The sequence below is a fragment of the Hypanus sabinus genome, chromosome 4, assembly GCF_030144855.1.
Source record: "Hypanus sabinus isolate sHypSab1 chromosome 4, sHypSab1.hap1, whole genome shotgun sequence".
NCBI classification, from domain to species: domain Eukaryota; kingdom Metazoa; phylum Chordata; class Chondrichthyes; order Myliobatiformes; family Dasyatidae; genus Hypanus; species Hypanus sabinus.
The window spans coordinates 190562158-190574657 of record NC_082709.1 but is presented as its reverse complement, the minus strand read 5'-3'; the positions used below and the strand labels follow the sequence as shown (position 1 = coordinate 190574657).

Genomic DNA, 12500 nt, shown 5'->3' with positions numbered 1-12500 from the left:
AGGGTTAGGGTTAGGGTTAGGGTTAGGGTTAGGGTTAGGGTTAGGGTTAGGGTTAGGGTTAGGGTTAGGGTTAGGGTTAGGGTTAGGGTTAGGGTTAGGGTTAGGGTTAGGGTTAGGGTTAGGGTTAGGGTTAGGGTTAGGGTTAGGGTTAGGGTTAGGGTTAGGGTTAGGGTTAGGGTTAGGGTTAGGTTAGGGTTAGGGTTAGGGTTAGGGTTAGGGTTAGGGTTAGGGTTAGGGTTAGGGTTAGGGTTAGGGTTAGGGTTAGGGTTAGGGTTAGGGTTAGGGTTAGGGTTAGGGTTAGGGTTAGGGTTAGGGTTAGGGTTAGGGTTAGGGTTAGGGTTAGGGTTAGGGTTAGGGTTAGGGTTAGGGTTAGGGTTAGGGTTAGGGTTAGGGTTAGGGCCCGCATTAGGGTTAGGGTTAGGGTTAGGGTTAGGGTTAGGGTTAGGGTTAGGGTTAGGGTTAGGGTTAGGGTTAGGGTTAGGGTTAGGGTTAGGGTTAGGGTTAGGGTTAGGGTTAGGGTTAGGGTTAGGGTTAGGGTTAGGGTTAGGGTTAGGGTTAGGGTTAGGGTTAGGGTTAGGGTTAGGGTTAGGGTTAGGGTTAGGGTTAGGGTTAGGGTTAGGGTTAGGGTTAGGGTTAGGGTTAGGGTTAGGGTTAGGGTTAGGGTTAGGGTTAGGGTTAGGGTTAGGGTTAGGGTTAGGGTTAGGGTTAGGGTTAGGGTTAGGGTTAGGGTTAGGGTTAGGGTTAGGGTTAGGGTTAGGGTTAGGGTTAGGGTTAGGGCCCGCATTAGGGTTAGGGTCCCCGCATTAGGGTTAGGGCCCGCATTAGGGTTAGGGTTAGGGTTAGGGTTAGGGTTAGGGCCCCCCCCCGCATTAGGGTTAGGGTTAGGGTTAGGGTTAGGGTTAGGGTTAGGGTTAGGGTTAGGGTTAGGGTTAGGGTTAGGGTTAGGGTTAGGGTTAGGGTTAGGGTTAGGGTTAGGGTTAGGGTTAGGGTTAGGGTTAGGGTTAGGGTTAGGGTTAGGGTTAGGGTTAGGGTTAGGGTTAGGGTTAGGGTTAGGGTTAGGGTTAGGGTTAGGGTTAGGGTTAGGGTTAGGGTTAGGGTTAGGGTTAGGGTTAGGGTTAGGGTTAGGGTTAGGGTTAGGGTTAGGGTTAGGGTTAGGGTTAGGGTTAGGGTTAGGGTTAGGGTTAGGGTTAGGGTTAGGGTTAGGGTTAGGGTTAGGGTTAGGGTTAGGGTTAGGGTTAGGGTTAGGGTTAGGGTTAGGGTTAGGGTTAGGGTTAGGGTTAGGGTTAGGGTTAGGGTTAGGGTTAGGGTTAGGGTTAGGGTTAGGGTTAGGGTTAGGGTTAGGGTTAGGGTTAGGGTTAGGGTTAGGGTTAGGGTTAGGGTTAGGGTTAGGGTTAGGGTTAGGGTTAGGGTTAGGGTTAGGGTTAGGGTTAGGGTTAGGGTTAGGGTTAGGGTTAGGGTTAGGGTTAGGGTTAGGGTTAGGGTTAGGGTTAGGGTTAGGGTTAGGGTTAGGGTTAGGGTTAGGGTTAGGGTTAGGGTTAGGGTTAGGGTTAGGGTTAGGGTTAGGGTTAGGGTTAGGGTTAGGTTGAAATTATGCGGGCAGTGGGCTAAAAAGCCCTCTTGTGATTTCTGATCTCCTCACTTGAGATTCTGTTTCACATCACCCTGCCACTTTGATCTGGCCCACGCCTTCATTAACCAGGTCCCACACTTGCCCTTGTTGAATCCTACCCCTCTCAGAATATCAAAAGTTAATCGGGGAATGCCTAGGGTTTGTGGGGGTGTATGCCCCCCTTGGAAGTTGCCTAGGGTTTATGGGGGTGACTACCCCTCTTGGAATTTGCCTATTTATGGGGGTGTATGCCCCTTTTGGACTTTAGGATTAGGTTTAAGTGTAGGGCTGGTGGATCTATATGTTTAGCTGGCCAAGGTTAGTCTGCAGAATTTAAAGTCTGAGCTCCTAAGCCAGCTGCTTGTATAGGAAAATCGAAACCTTTCATTATCATGTGCCAGGACACATCATCAGTAATGCACTCTCGGATCTTCGGGTGTTTCGAGCCTTTACATTAGACACCCTCCTCGAGCCGGCTCCGTCAAGTTGATCAAGCTTGCCGTGTGTATTACCCCTGGACCAGACAATGAAAGGCGACACCTCCCCTGAAATGGCTTAAACCAAGCCAATCACGCTTGGCGTATGTACTACCCCCTAGACCAGACAACGAAAGGCACAAAATTGTACAGGTCATACTACTTCTAAGGGTTTAATTCCAGGGCGGCCTAGCTCCTTGGGCCTCACTCAGGCCATGCGGAGAATCTGTAGGCCTACTTCTTAATTCCCTTAGGTAGTTGGGACTATTTTTCCAGAATTTTCACATAATGAAAGTTCTGGACTATTTTTAACCTGACCGTGGTTAAGAAGGAATCCCCAGGGACACTAACCAGAGTTACCCACTCGCCCACGTGGCAGGTATCGATCCACACAACCTCTCCTATCTTTGCCTTTCCACATCATTAAGACAATAATGTAACTAAGACAATAAATAAAAGAATAATGTTCCTACTGCTTATCTTGCGTCTGCGATTTCGACTCCAACCAATTGCCTTCAAAAAAGCGTGATTCCCGACCGGAAGGTCCAACTCGACTCTCGTCCGTCACTCGGGTCTTCTGTGGAGTCTCTAAACCCAGACAGTACTGCTATCCAGTTAAAACGTCCCTCACCTTCTTCCCCCCGCAGGGCCTCTTTTAACTAATGTGATACTAAAACCTAATTGTCCAACTGCTGCAAACCTGGCTGTTGCTAGGAGACCGGCTCACCTCAGCCCTTAAAGGTACATTAGCTGCTGATTGGTGAACCTCTCCATTCTTTTAACTATGAATTTTTGAACACCTAATAGGTGGAATAAAATATCTGGGTTTTCTTATTGGCCTTTCTGGGGCCGGGAGAATGAAGAGCGTGTCACTGATAGGTTAGGTTGAAATTATGCGGGCAGTGGGCTAAAAAGCCCTCTTGTGATTTCTGATCTCCTCACTTGAGATTCTGTTTCACATCACCCTGCCACTTTGATCTGGCCCACGCCTTCATTAACCAGGTCCCACACTTGCCCTTGTTGAATCCTACCCCTCTCAGAATATCAAAAGTTAATCGGGGAATGCCTAGGGTTTGTGGGGGTGTATGCCCCCCTTGGAAGTTGCCTAGGGTTTATGGGGGTGACTACCCCTCTTGGAATTTGCCTATTTATGGGGGTGTATGCCCCTTTTGGACTTTAGGATTAGGTTTAAGTGTAGGGCTGGTGGATCTATATGTTTAGCTGGCCAAGGTTAGTCTGCAGAATTTAAAGTCTGAGCTCCTAAGCCAGCTGCTTGTATAGGAAAATCGAAACCTTTCATTATCATGTGCCAGGACACATCATCAGTAATGCACTCTCGGATCTTCGGGTGTTTCGAGCCTTTACATTAGACACCCTCCTCGAGCCGGCTCCGTCAAGTTGATCAAGCTTGCCGTGTGTATTACCCCTGGACCAGACAATGAAAGGCGACACCTCCCCTGAAATGGCTTAAACCAAGCCAATCACGCTTGGCGTATGTACTACCCCCTAGACCAGACAACGAAAGGCACAAAATTGTACAGGTCATACTACTTCTAAGGGTTTAATTCCAGGGCGGCCTAGCTCCTTGGGCCTCACTCAGGCCATGCGGAGAATCTGTAGGCCTACTTCTTAATTCCCTTAGGTAGTTGGGACTATTTTTCCAGAATTTTCACATAATGAAAGTTCTGGACTATTTTTAACCTGACCGTGGTTAAGAAGGAATCCCCAGGGACACTAACCAGAGTTACCCACTCGCCCACGTGGCAGGTATCGATCCACACAACCTCTCCTATCTTTGCCTTTCCACATCATTAAGACAATAATGTAACTAAGACAATAAATAAAAGAATAATGTTCCTACTGCTTATCTTGCGTCTGCGATTTCGACTCCAACCAATTGCCTTCAAAAAAGCGTGATTCCCGACCGGAAGGTCCAACTCGACTCTCGTCCGTCACTCGGGTCTTCTGTGGAGTCTCTAAACCCAGACAGTACTGCTATCCAGTTAAAACGTCCCTCACCTTCTTCCCCCCGCAGGGCCTCTTTTAACTAATGTGATACTAAAACCTAATTGTCCAACTGCTGCAAACCTGGCTGTTGCTAGGAGACCGGCTCACCTCAGCCCTTAAAGGTACATTAGCTGCTGATTGGTGAACCTCTCCATTCTTTTAACTATGAATTTTTGAACACCTAATAGGTGGAATAAAATATCTGGGTTTTCTTATTGGCCTTTCTGGGGCCGGGAGAATGAAGAGCGTGTCACTGATAGGTTAGGTTGAAATTATGCGGGCAGTGGGCTAAAAAGCCCTCTTGTGATTTCTGATCTCCTCACTTGAGATTCTGTTTCACATCACCCTGCCACTTTGATCTGGCCCACGCCTTCATTAACCAGGTCCCACACTTGCCCTTGTTGAATCCTACCCCTCTCAGAATATCAAAAGTTAATCGGGGAATGCCTAGGGTTTGTGGGGGTGTATGCCCCCCTTGGAAGTTGCCTAGGGTTTATGGGGGTGACTACCCCTCTTGGAATTTGCCTATTTATGGGGGTGTATGCCCCTTTTGGACTTTAGGATTAGGTTTAAGTGTAGGGCTGGTGGATCTATATGTTTAGCTGGCCAAGGTTAGTCTGCAGAATTTAAAGTCTGAGCTCCTAAGCCAGCTGCTTGTATAGGAAAATCGAAACCTTTCATTATCATGTGCCAGGACACATCATCAGTAATGCACTCTCGGATCTTCGGGTGTTTCGAGCCTTTACATTAGACACCCTCCTCGAGCCGGCTCCGTCAAGTTGATCAAGCTTGCCGTGTGTATTACCCCTGGACCAGACAATGAAAGGCGACACCTCCCCTGAAATGGCTTAAACCAAGCCAATCACGCTTGGCGTATGTACTACCCCCTAGACCAGACAACGAAAGGCACAAAATTGTACAGGTCATACTACTTCTAAGGGTTTAATTCCAGGGCGGCCTAGCTCCTTGGGCCTCACTCAGGCCATGCGGAGAATCTGTAGGCCTACTTCTTAATTCCCTTAGGTAGTTGGGACTATTTTTCCAGAATTTTCACATAATGAAAGTTCTGGACTATTTTTAACCTGACCGTGGTTAAGAAGGAATCCCCAGGGACACTAACCAGAGTTACCCACTCGCCCACGTGGCAGGTATCGATCCACACAACCTCTCCTATCTTTGCCTTTCCACATCATTAAGACAATAATGTAACTAAGACAATAAATAAAAGAATAATGTTCCTACTGCTTATCTTGCGTCTGCGATTTCGACTCCAACCAATTGCCTTCAAAAAAGCGTGATTCCCGACCGGAAGGTCCAACTCGACTCTCGTCCGTCACTCGGGTCTTCTGTGGAGTCTCTAAACCCAGACAGTACTGCTATCCAGTTAAAACGTCCCTCACCTTCTTCCCCCCGCAGGGCCTCTTTTAACTAATGTGATACTAAAACCTAATTGTCCAACTGCTGCAAACCTGGCTGTTGCTAGGAGACCGGCTCACCTCAGCCCTTAAAGGTACATTAGCTGCTGATTGGTGAACCTCTCCATTCTTTTAACTATGAATTTTTGAACACCTAATAGGTGGAATAAAATATCTGGGTTTTCTTATTGGCCTTTCTGGGGCCGGGAGAATGAAGAGCGTGTCACTGATAGGTTAGGTTGAAATTATGCGGGCAGTGGGCTAAAAAGCCCTCTTGTGATTTCTGATCTCCTCACTTGAGATTCTGTTTCACATCACCCTGCCACTTTGATCTGGCCCACGCCTTCATTAACCAGGTCCCACACTTGCCCTTGTTGAATCCTACCCCTCTCAGAATATCAAAAGTTAATCGGGGAATGCCTAGGGTTTGTGGGGGTGTATGCCCCCCTTGGAAGTTGCCTAGGGTTTATGGGGGTGACTACCCCTCTTGGAATTTGCCTATTTATGGGGGTGTATGCCCCTTTTGGACTTTAGGATTAGGTTTAAGTGTAGGGCTGGTGGATCTATATGTTTAGCTGGCCAAGGTTAGTCTGCAGAATTTAAAGTCTGAGCTCCTAAGCCAGCTGCTTGTATAGGAAAATCGAAACCTTTCATTATCATGTGCCAGGACACATCATCAGTAATGCACTCTCGGATCTTCGGGTGTTTCGAGCCTTTACATTAGACACCCTCCTCGAGCCGGCTCCGTCAAGTTGATCAAGCTTGCCGTGTGTATTACCCCTGGACCAGACAATGAAAGGCGACACCTCCCCTGAAATGGCTTAAACCAAGCCAATCACGCTTGGCGTATGTACTACCCCCTAGACCAGACAACGAAAGGCACAAAATTGTACAGGTCATACTACTTCTAAGGGTTTAATTCCAGGGCGGCCTAGCTCCTTGGGCCTCACTCAGGCCATGCGGAGAATCTGTAGGCCTACTTCTTAATTCCCTTAGGTAGTTGGGACTATTTTTCCAGAATTTTCACATAATGAAAGTTCTGGACTATTTTTAACCTGACCGTGGTTAAGAAGGAATCCCCAGGGACACTAACCAGAGTTACCCACTCGCCCACGTGGCAGGTATCGATCCACACAACCTCTCCTATCTTTGCCTTTCCACATCATTAAGACAATAATGTAACTAAGACAATAAATAAAAGAATAATGTTCCTACTGCTTATCTTGCGTCTGCGATTTCGACTCCAACCAATTGCCTTCAAAAAAGCGTGATTCCCGACCGGAAGGTCCAACTCGACTCTCGTCCGTCACTCGGGTCTTCTGTGGAGTCTCTAAACCCAGACAGTACTGCTATCCAGTTAAAACGTCCCTCACCTTCTTCCCCCCGCAGGGCCTCTTTTAACTAATGTGATACTAAAACCTAATTGTCCAACTGCTGCAAACCTGGCTGTTGCTAGGAGACCGGCTCACCTCAGCCCTTAAAGGTACATTAGCTGCTGATTGGTGAACCTCTCCATTCTTTTAACTATGAATTTTTGAACACCTAATAGGTGGAATAAAATATCTGGGTTTTCTTATTGGCCTTTCTGGGGCCGGGAGAATGAAGAGCGTGTCACTGATAGGTTAGGTTGAAATTATGCGGGCAGTGGGCTAAAAAGCCCTCTTGTGATTTCTGATCTCCTCACTTGAGATTCTGTTTCACATCACCCTGCCACTTTGATCTGGCCCACGCCTTCATTAACCAGGTCCCACACTTGCCCTTGTTGAATCCTACCCCTCTCAGAATATCAAAAGTTAATCGGGGAATGCCTAGGGTTTGTGGGGGTGTATGCCCCCCTTGGAAGTTGCCTAGGGTTTATGGGGGTGACTACCCCTCTTGGAATTTGCCTATTTATGGGGGTGTATGCCCCTTTTGGACTTTAGGATTAGGTTTAAGTGTAGGGCTGGTGGATCTATATGTTTAGCTGGCCAAGGTTAGTCTGCAGAATTTAAAGTCTGAGCTCCTAAGCCAGCTGCTTGTATAGGAAAATCGAAACCTTTCATTATCATGTGCCAGGACACATCATCAGTAATGCACTCTCGGATCTTCGGGTGTTTCGAGCCTTTACATTAGACACCCTCCTCGAGCCGGCTCCGTCAAGTTGATCAAGCTTGCCGTGTGTATTACCCCTGGACCAGACAATGAAAGGCGACACCTCCCCTGAAATGGCTTAAACCAAGCCAATCACGCTTGGCGTATGTACTACCCCCTAGACCAGACAACGAAAGGCACAAAATTGTACAGGTCATACTACTTCTAAGGGTTTAATTCCAGGGCGGCCTAGCTCCTTGGGCCTCACTCAGGCCATGCGGAGAATCTGTAGGCCTACTTCTTAATTCCCTTAGGTAGTTGGGACTATTTTTCCAGAATTTTCACATAATGAAAGTTCTGGACTATTTTTAACCTGACCGTGGTTAAGAAGGAATCCCCAGGGACACTAACCAGAGTTACCCACTCGCCCACGTGGCAGGTATCGATCCACACAACCTCTCCTATCTTTGCCTTTCCACATCATTAAGACAATAATGTAACTAAGACAATAAATAAAAGAATAATGTTCCTACTGCTTATCTTGCGTCTGCGATTTCGACTCCAACCAATTGCCTTCAAAAAAGCGTGATTCCCGACCGGAAGGTCCAACTCGACTCTCGTCCGTCACTCGGGTCTTCTGTGGAGTCTCTAAACCCAGACAGTACTGCTATCCAGTTAAAACGTCCCTCACCTTCTTCCCCCCGCAGGGCCTCTTTTAACTAATGTGATACTAAAACCTAATTGTCCAACTGCTGCAAACCTGGCTGTTGCTAGGAGACCGGCTCACCTCAGCCCTTAAAGGTACATTAGCTGCTGATTGGTGAACCTCTCCATTCTTTTAACTATGAATTTTTGAACACCTAATAGGTGGAATAAAATATCTGGGTTTTCTTATTGGCCTTTCTGGGGCCGGGAGAATGAAGAGCGTGTCACTGATAGGTTAGGTTGAAATTATGCGGGCAGTGGGCTAAAAAGCCCTCTTGTGATTTCTGATCTCCTCACTTGAGATTCTGTTTCACATCACCCTGCCACTTTGATCTGGCCCACGCCTTCATTAACCAGGTCCCACACTTGCCCTTGTTGAATCCTACCCCTCTCAGAATATCAAAAGTTAATCGGGGAATGCCTAGGGTTTGTGGGGGTGTATGCCCCCCTTGGAAGTTGCCTAGGGTTTATGGGGGTGACTACCCCTCTTGGAATTTGCCTATTTATGGGGGTGTATGCCCCTTTTGGACTTTAGGATTAGGTTTAAGTGTAGGGCTGGTGGATCTATATGTTTAGCTGGCCAAGGTTAGTCTGCAGAATTTAAAGTCTGAGCTCCTAAGCCAGCTGCTTGTATAGGAAAATCGAAACCTTTCATTATCATGTGCCAGGACACATCATCAGTAATGCACTCTCGGATCTTCGGGTGTTTCGAGCCTTTACATTAGACACCCTCCTCGAGCCGGCTCCGTCAAGTTGATCAAGCTTGCCGTGTGTATTACCCCTGGACCAGACAATGAAAGGCGACACCTCCCCTGAAATGGCTTAAACCAAGCCAATCACGCTTGGCGTATGTACTACCCCCTAGACCAGACAACGAAAGGCACAAAATTGTACAGGTCATACTACTTCTAAGGGTTTAATTCCAGGGCGGCCTAGCTCCTTGGGCCTCACTCAGGCCATGCGGAGAATCTGTAGGCCTACTTCTTAATTCCCTTAGGTAGTTGGGACTATTTTTCCAGAATTTTCACATAATGAAAGTTCTGGACTATTTTTAACCTGACCGTGGTTAAGAAGGAATCCCCAGGGACACTAACCAGAGTTACCCACTCGCCCACGTGGCAGGTATCGATCCACACAACCTCTCCTATCTTTGCCTTTCCACATCATTAAGACAATAATGTAACTAAGACAATAAATAAAAGAATAATGTTCCTACTGCTTATCTTGCGTCTGCGATTTCGACTCCAACCAATTGCCTTCAAAAAAGCGTGATTCCCGACCGGAAGGTCCAACTCGACTCTCGTCCGTCACTCGGGTCTTCTGTGGAGTCTCTAAACCCAGACAGTACTGCTATCCAGTTAAAACGTCCCTCACCTTCTTCCCCCCGCAGGGCCTCTTTTAACTAATGTGATACTAAAACCTAATTGTCCAACTGCTGCAAACCTGGCTGTTGCTAGGAGACCGGCTCACCTCAGCCCTTAAAGGTACATTAGCTGCTGATTGGTGAACCTCTCCATTCTTTTAACTATGAATTTTTGAACACCTAATAGGTGGAATAAAATATCTGGGTTTTCTTATTGGCCTTTCTGGGGCCGGGAGAATGAAGAGCGTGTCACTGATAGGTTAGGTTGAAATTATGCGGGCAGTGGGCTAAAAAGCCCTCTTGTGATTTCTGATCTCCTCACTTGAGATTCTGTTTCACATCACCCTGCCACTTTGATCTGGCCCACGCCTTCATTAACCAGGTCCCACACTTGCCCTTGTTGAATCCTACCCCTCTCAGAATATCAAAAGTTAATCGGGGAATGCCTAGGGTTTGTGGGGGTGTATGCCCCCCTTGGAAGTTGCCTAGGGTTTATGGGGGTGACTACCCCTCTTGGAATTTGCCTATTTATGGGGGTGTATGCCCCTTTTGGACTTTAGGATTAGGTTTAAGTGTAGGGCTGGTGGATCTATATGTTTAGCTGGCCAAGGTTAGTCTGCAGAATTTAAAGTCTGAGCTCCTAAGCCAGCTGCTTGTATAGGAAAATCGAAACCTTTCATTATCATGTGCCAGGACACATCATCAGTAATGCACTCTCGGATCTTCGGGTGTTTCGAGCCTTTACATTAGACACCCTCCTCGAGCCGGCTCCGTCAAGTTGATCAAGCTTGCCGTGTGTATTACCCCTGGACCAGACAATGAAAGGCGACACCTCCCCTGAAATGGCTTAAACCAAGCCAATCACGCTTGGCGTATGTACTACCCCCTAGACCAGACAACGAAAGGCACAAAATTGTACAGGTCATACTACTTCTAAGGGTTTAATTCCAGGGCGGCCTAGCTCCTTGGGCCTCACTCAGGCCATGCGGAGAATCTGTAGGCCTACTTCTTAATTCCCTTAGGTAGTTGGGACTATTTTTCCAGAATTTTCACATAATGAAAGTTCTGGACTATTTTTAACCTGACCGTGGTTAAGAAGGAATCCCCAGGGACACTAACCAGAGTTACCCACTCGCCCACGTGGCAGGTATCGATCCACACAACCTCTCCTATCTTTGCCTTTCCACATCATTAAGACAATAATGTAACTAAGACAATAAATAAAAGAATAATGTTCCTACTGCTTATCTTGCGTCTGCGATTTCGACTCCAACCAATTGCCTTCAAAAAAGCGTGATTCCCGACCGGAAGGTCCAACTCGACTCTCGTCCGTCACTCGGGTCTTCTGTGGAGTCTCTAAACCCAGACAGTACTGCTATCCAGTTAAAACGTCCCTCACCTTCTTCCCCCCGCAGGGCCTCTTTTAACTAATGTGATACTAAAACCTAATTGTCCAACTGCTGCAAACCTGGCTGTTGCTAGGAGACCGGCTCACCTCAGCCCTTAAAGGTACATTAGCTGCTGATTGGTGAACCTCTCCATTCTTTTAACTATGAATTTTTGAACACCTAATAGGTGGAATAAAATATCTGGGTTTTCTTATTGGCCTTTCTGGGGCCGGGAGAATGAAGAGCGTGTCACTGATAGGTTAGGTTGAAATTATGCGGGCAGTGGGCTAAAAAGCCCTCTTGTGATTTCTGATCTCCTCACTTGAGATTCTGTTTCACATCACCCTGCCACTTTGATCTGGCCCACGCCTTCATTAACCAGGTCCCACACTTGCCCTTGTTGAATCCTACCCCTCTCAGAATATCAAAAGTTAATCGGGGAATGCCTAGGGTTTGTGGGGGTGTATGCCCCCCTTGGAAGTTGCCTAGGGTTTATGGGGGTGACTACCCCTCTTGGAATTTGCCTATTTATGGGGGTGTATGCCCCTTTTGGACTTTAGGATTAGGTTTAAGTGTAGGGCTGGTGGATCTATATGTTTAGCTGGCCAAGGTTAGTCTGCAGAATTTAAAGTCTGAGCTCCTAAGCCAGCTGCTTGTATAGGAAAATCGAAACCTTTCATTATCATGTGCCAGGACACATCATCAGTAATGCACTCTCGGATCTTCGGGTGTTTCGAGCCTTTACATTAGACACCCTCCTCGAGCCGGCTCCGTCAAGTTGATCAAGCTTGCCGTGTGTATTACCCCTGGACCAGACAATGAAAGGCGACACCTCCCCTGAAATGGCTTAAACCAAGCCAATCACGCTTGGCGTATGTACTACCCCCTAGACCAGACAACGAAAGGCACAAAATTGTACAGGTCATACTACTTCTAAGGGTTTAATTCCAGGGCGGCCTAGCTCCTTGGGCCTCACTCAGGCCATGCGGAGAATCTGTAGGCCTACTTCTTAATTCCCTTAGGTAGTTGGGACTATTTTTCCAGAATTTTCACATAATGAAAGTTCTGGACTATTTTTAACCTGACCGTGGTTAAGAAGGAATCCCCAGGGACACCGTGGCAGGTATCGATCCACACAACCTCTCCTATCTTTGCCTTTCCACATCATTAAGACAATAATGTAACTAAGACAATAAATAAAAGAATAATGTTCCTACTGCTTATCTTGCGTCTGCGATTTCGACTCCAACCAATTGCCTTCAAAAAAGCGTGATTCCCGACCGGAAGGTCCAACTCGACTCTCGTCCGTCACTCGGGTCTTCTGTGGAGTCTCTAAACCCAGACAGTACTGCTATCCAGTTAAAACGTCCCTCACCTTCTTCCCCCCGCAGGGCCTCTTTTAACTAATGTGATACTAAAACCTAATTGTCCAACTGCTGCAAACCTGGCTGTTGCTAGGAGACCGGC

At 47.2% G+C, this 12500-nt stretch overlaps 1 long non-coding RNA gene across 2 annotated transcripts in view; it reads right to left on the bottom strand.

The window, feature by feature from the left end:
- Nucleotides 1–12481, bottom strand: part of LOC132393586 (uncharacterized) — a 23373-nt gene extending 10892 nt beyond the window's left edge. The window contains exons 1-2 of one of the 2 annotated variants that reach the window (XR_009511989.1): nt 12251–12481; nt 2559–11001 (exon numbers count right to left, since the gene is read on the bottom strand). This is a non-coding gene — a long non-coding RNA (uncharacterized LOC132393586). Of the gene's footprint in view, nt 1–2558; nt 12090–12250 lie in introns of those variants that run through there. The other variant, XR_009511990.1, reaches the window with a different exon arrangement.
- Between the last annotated feature and the right edge of the window lie 19 nt (nt 12482–12500).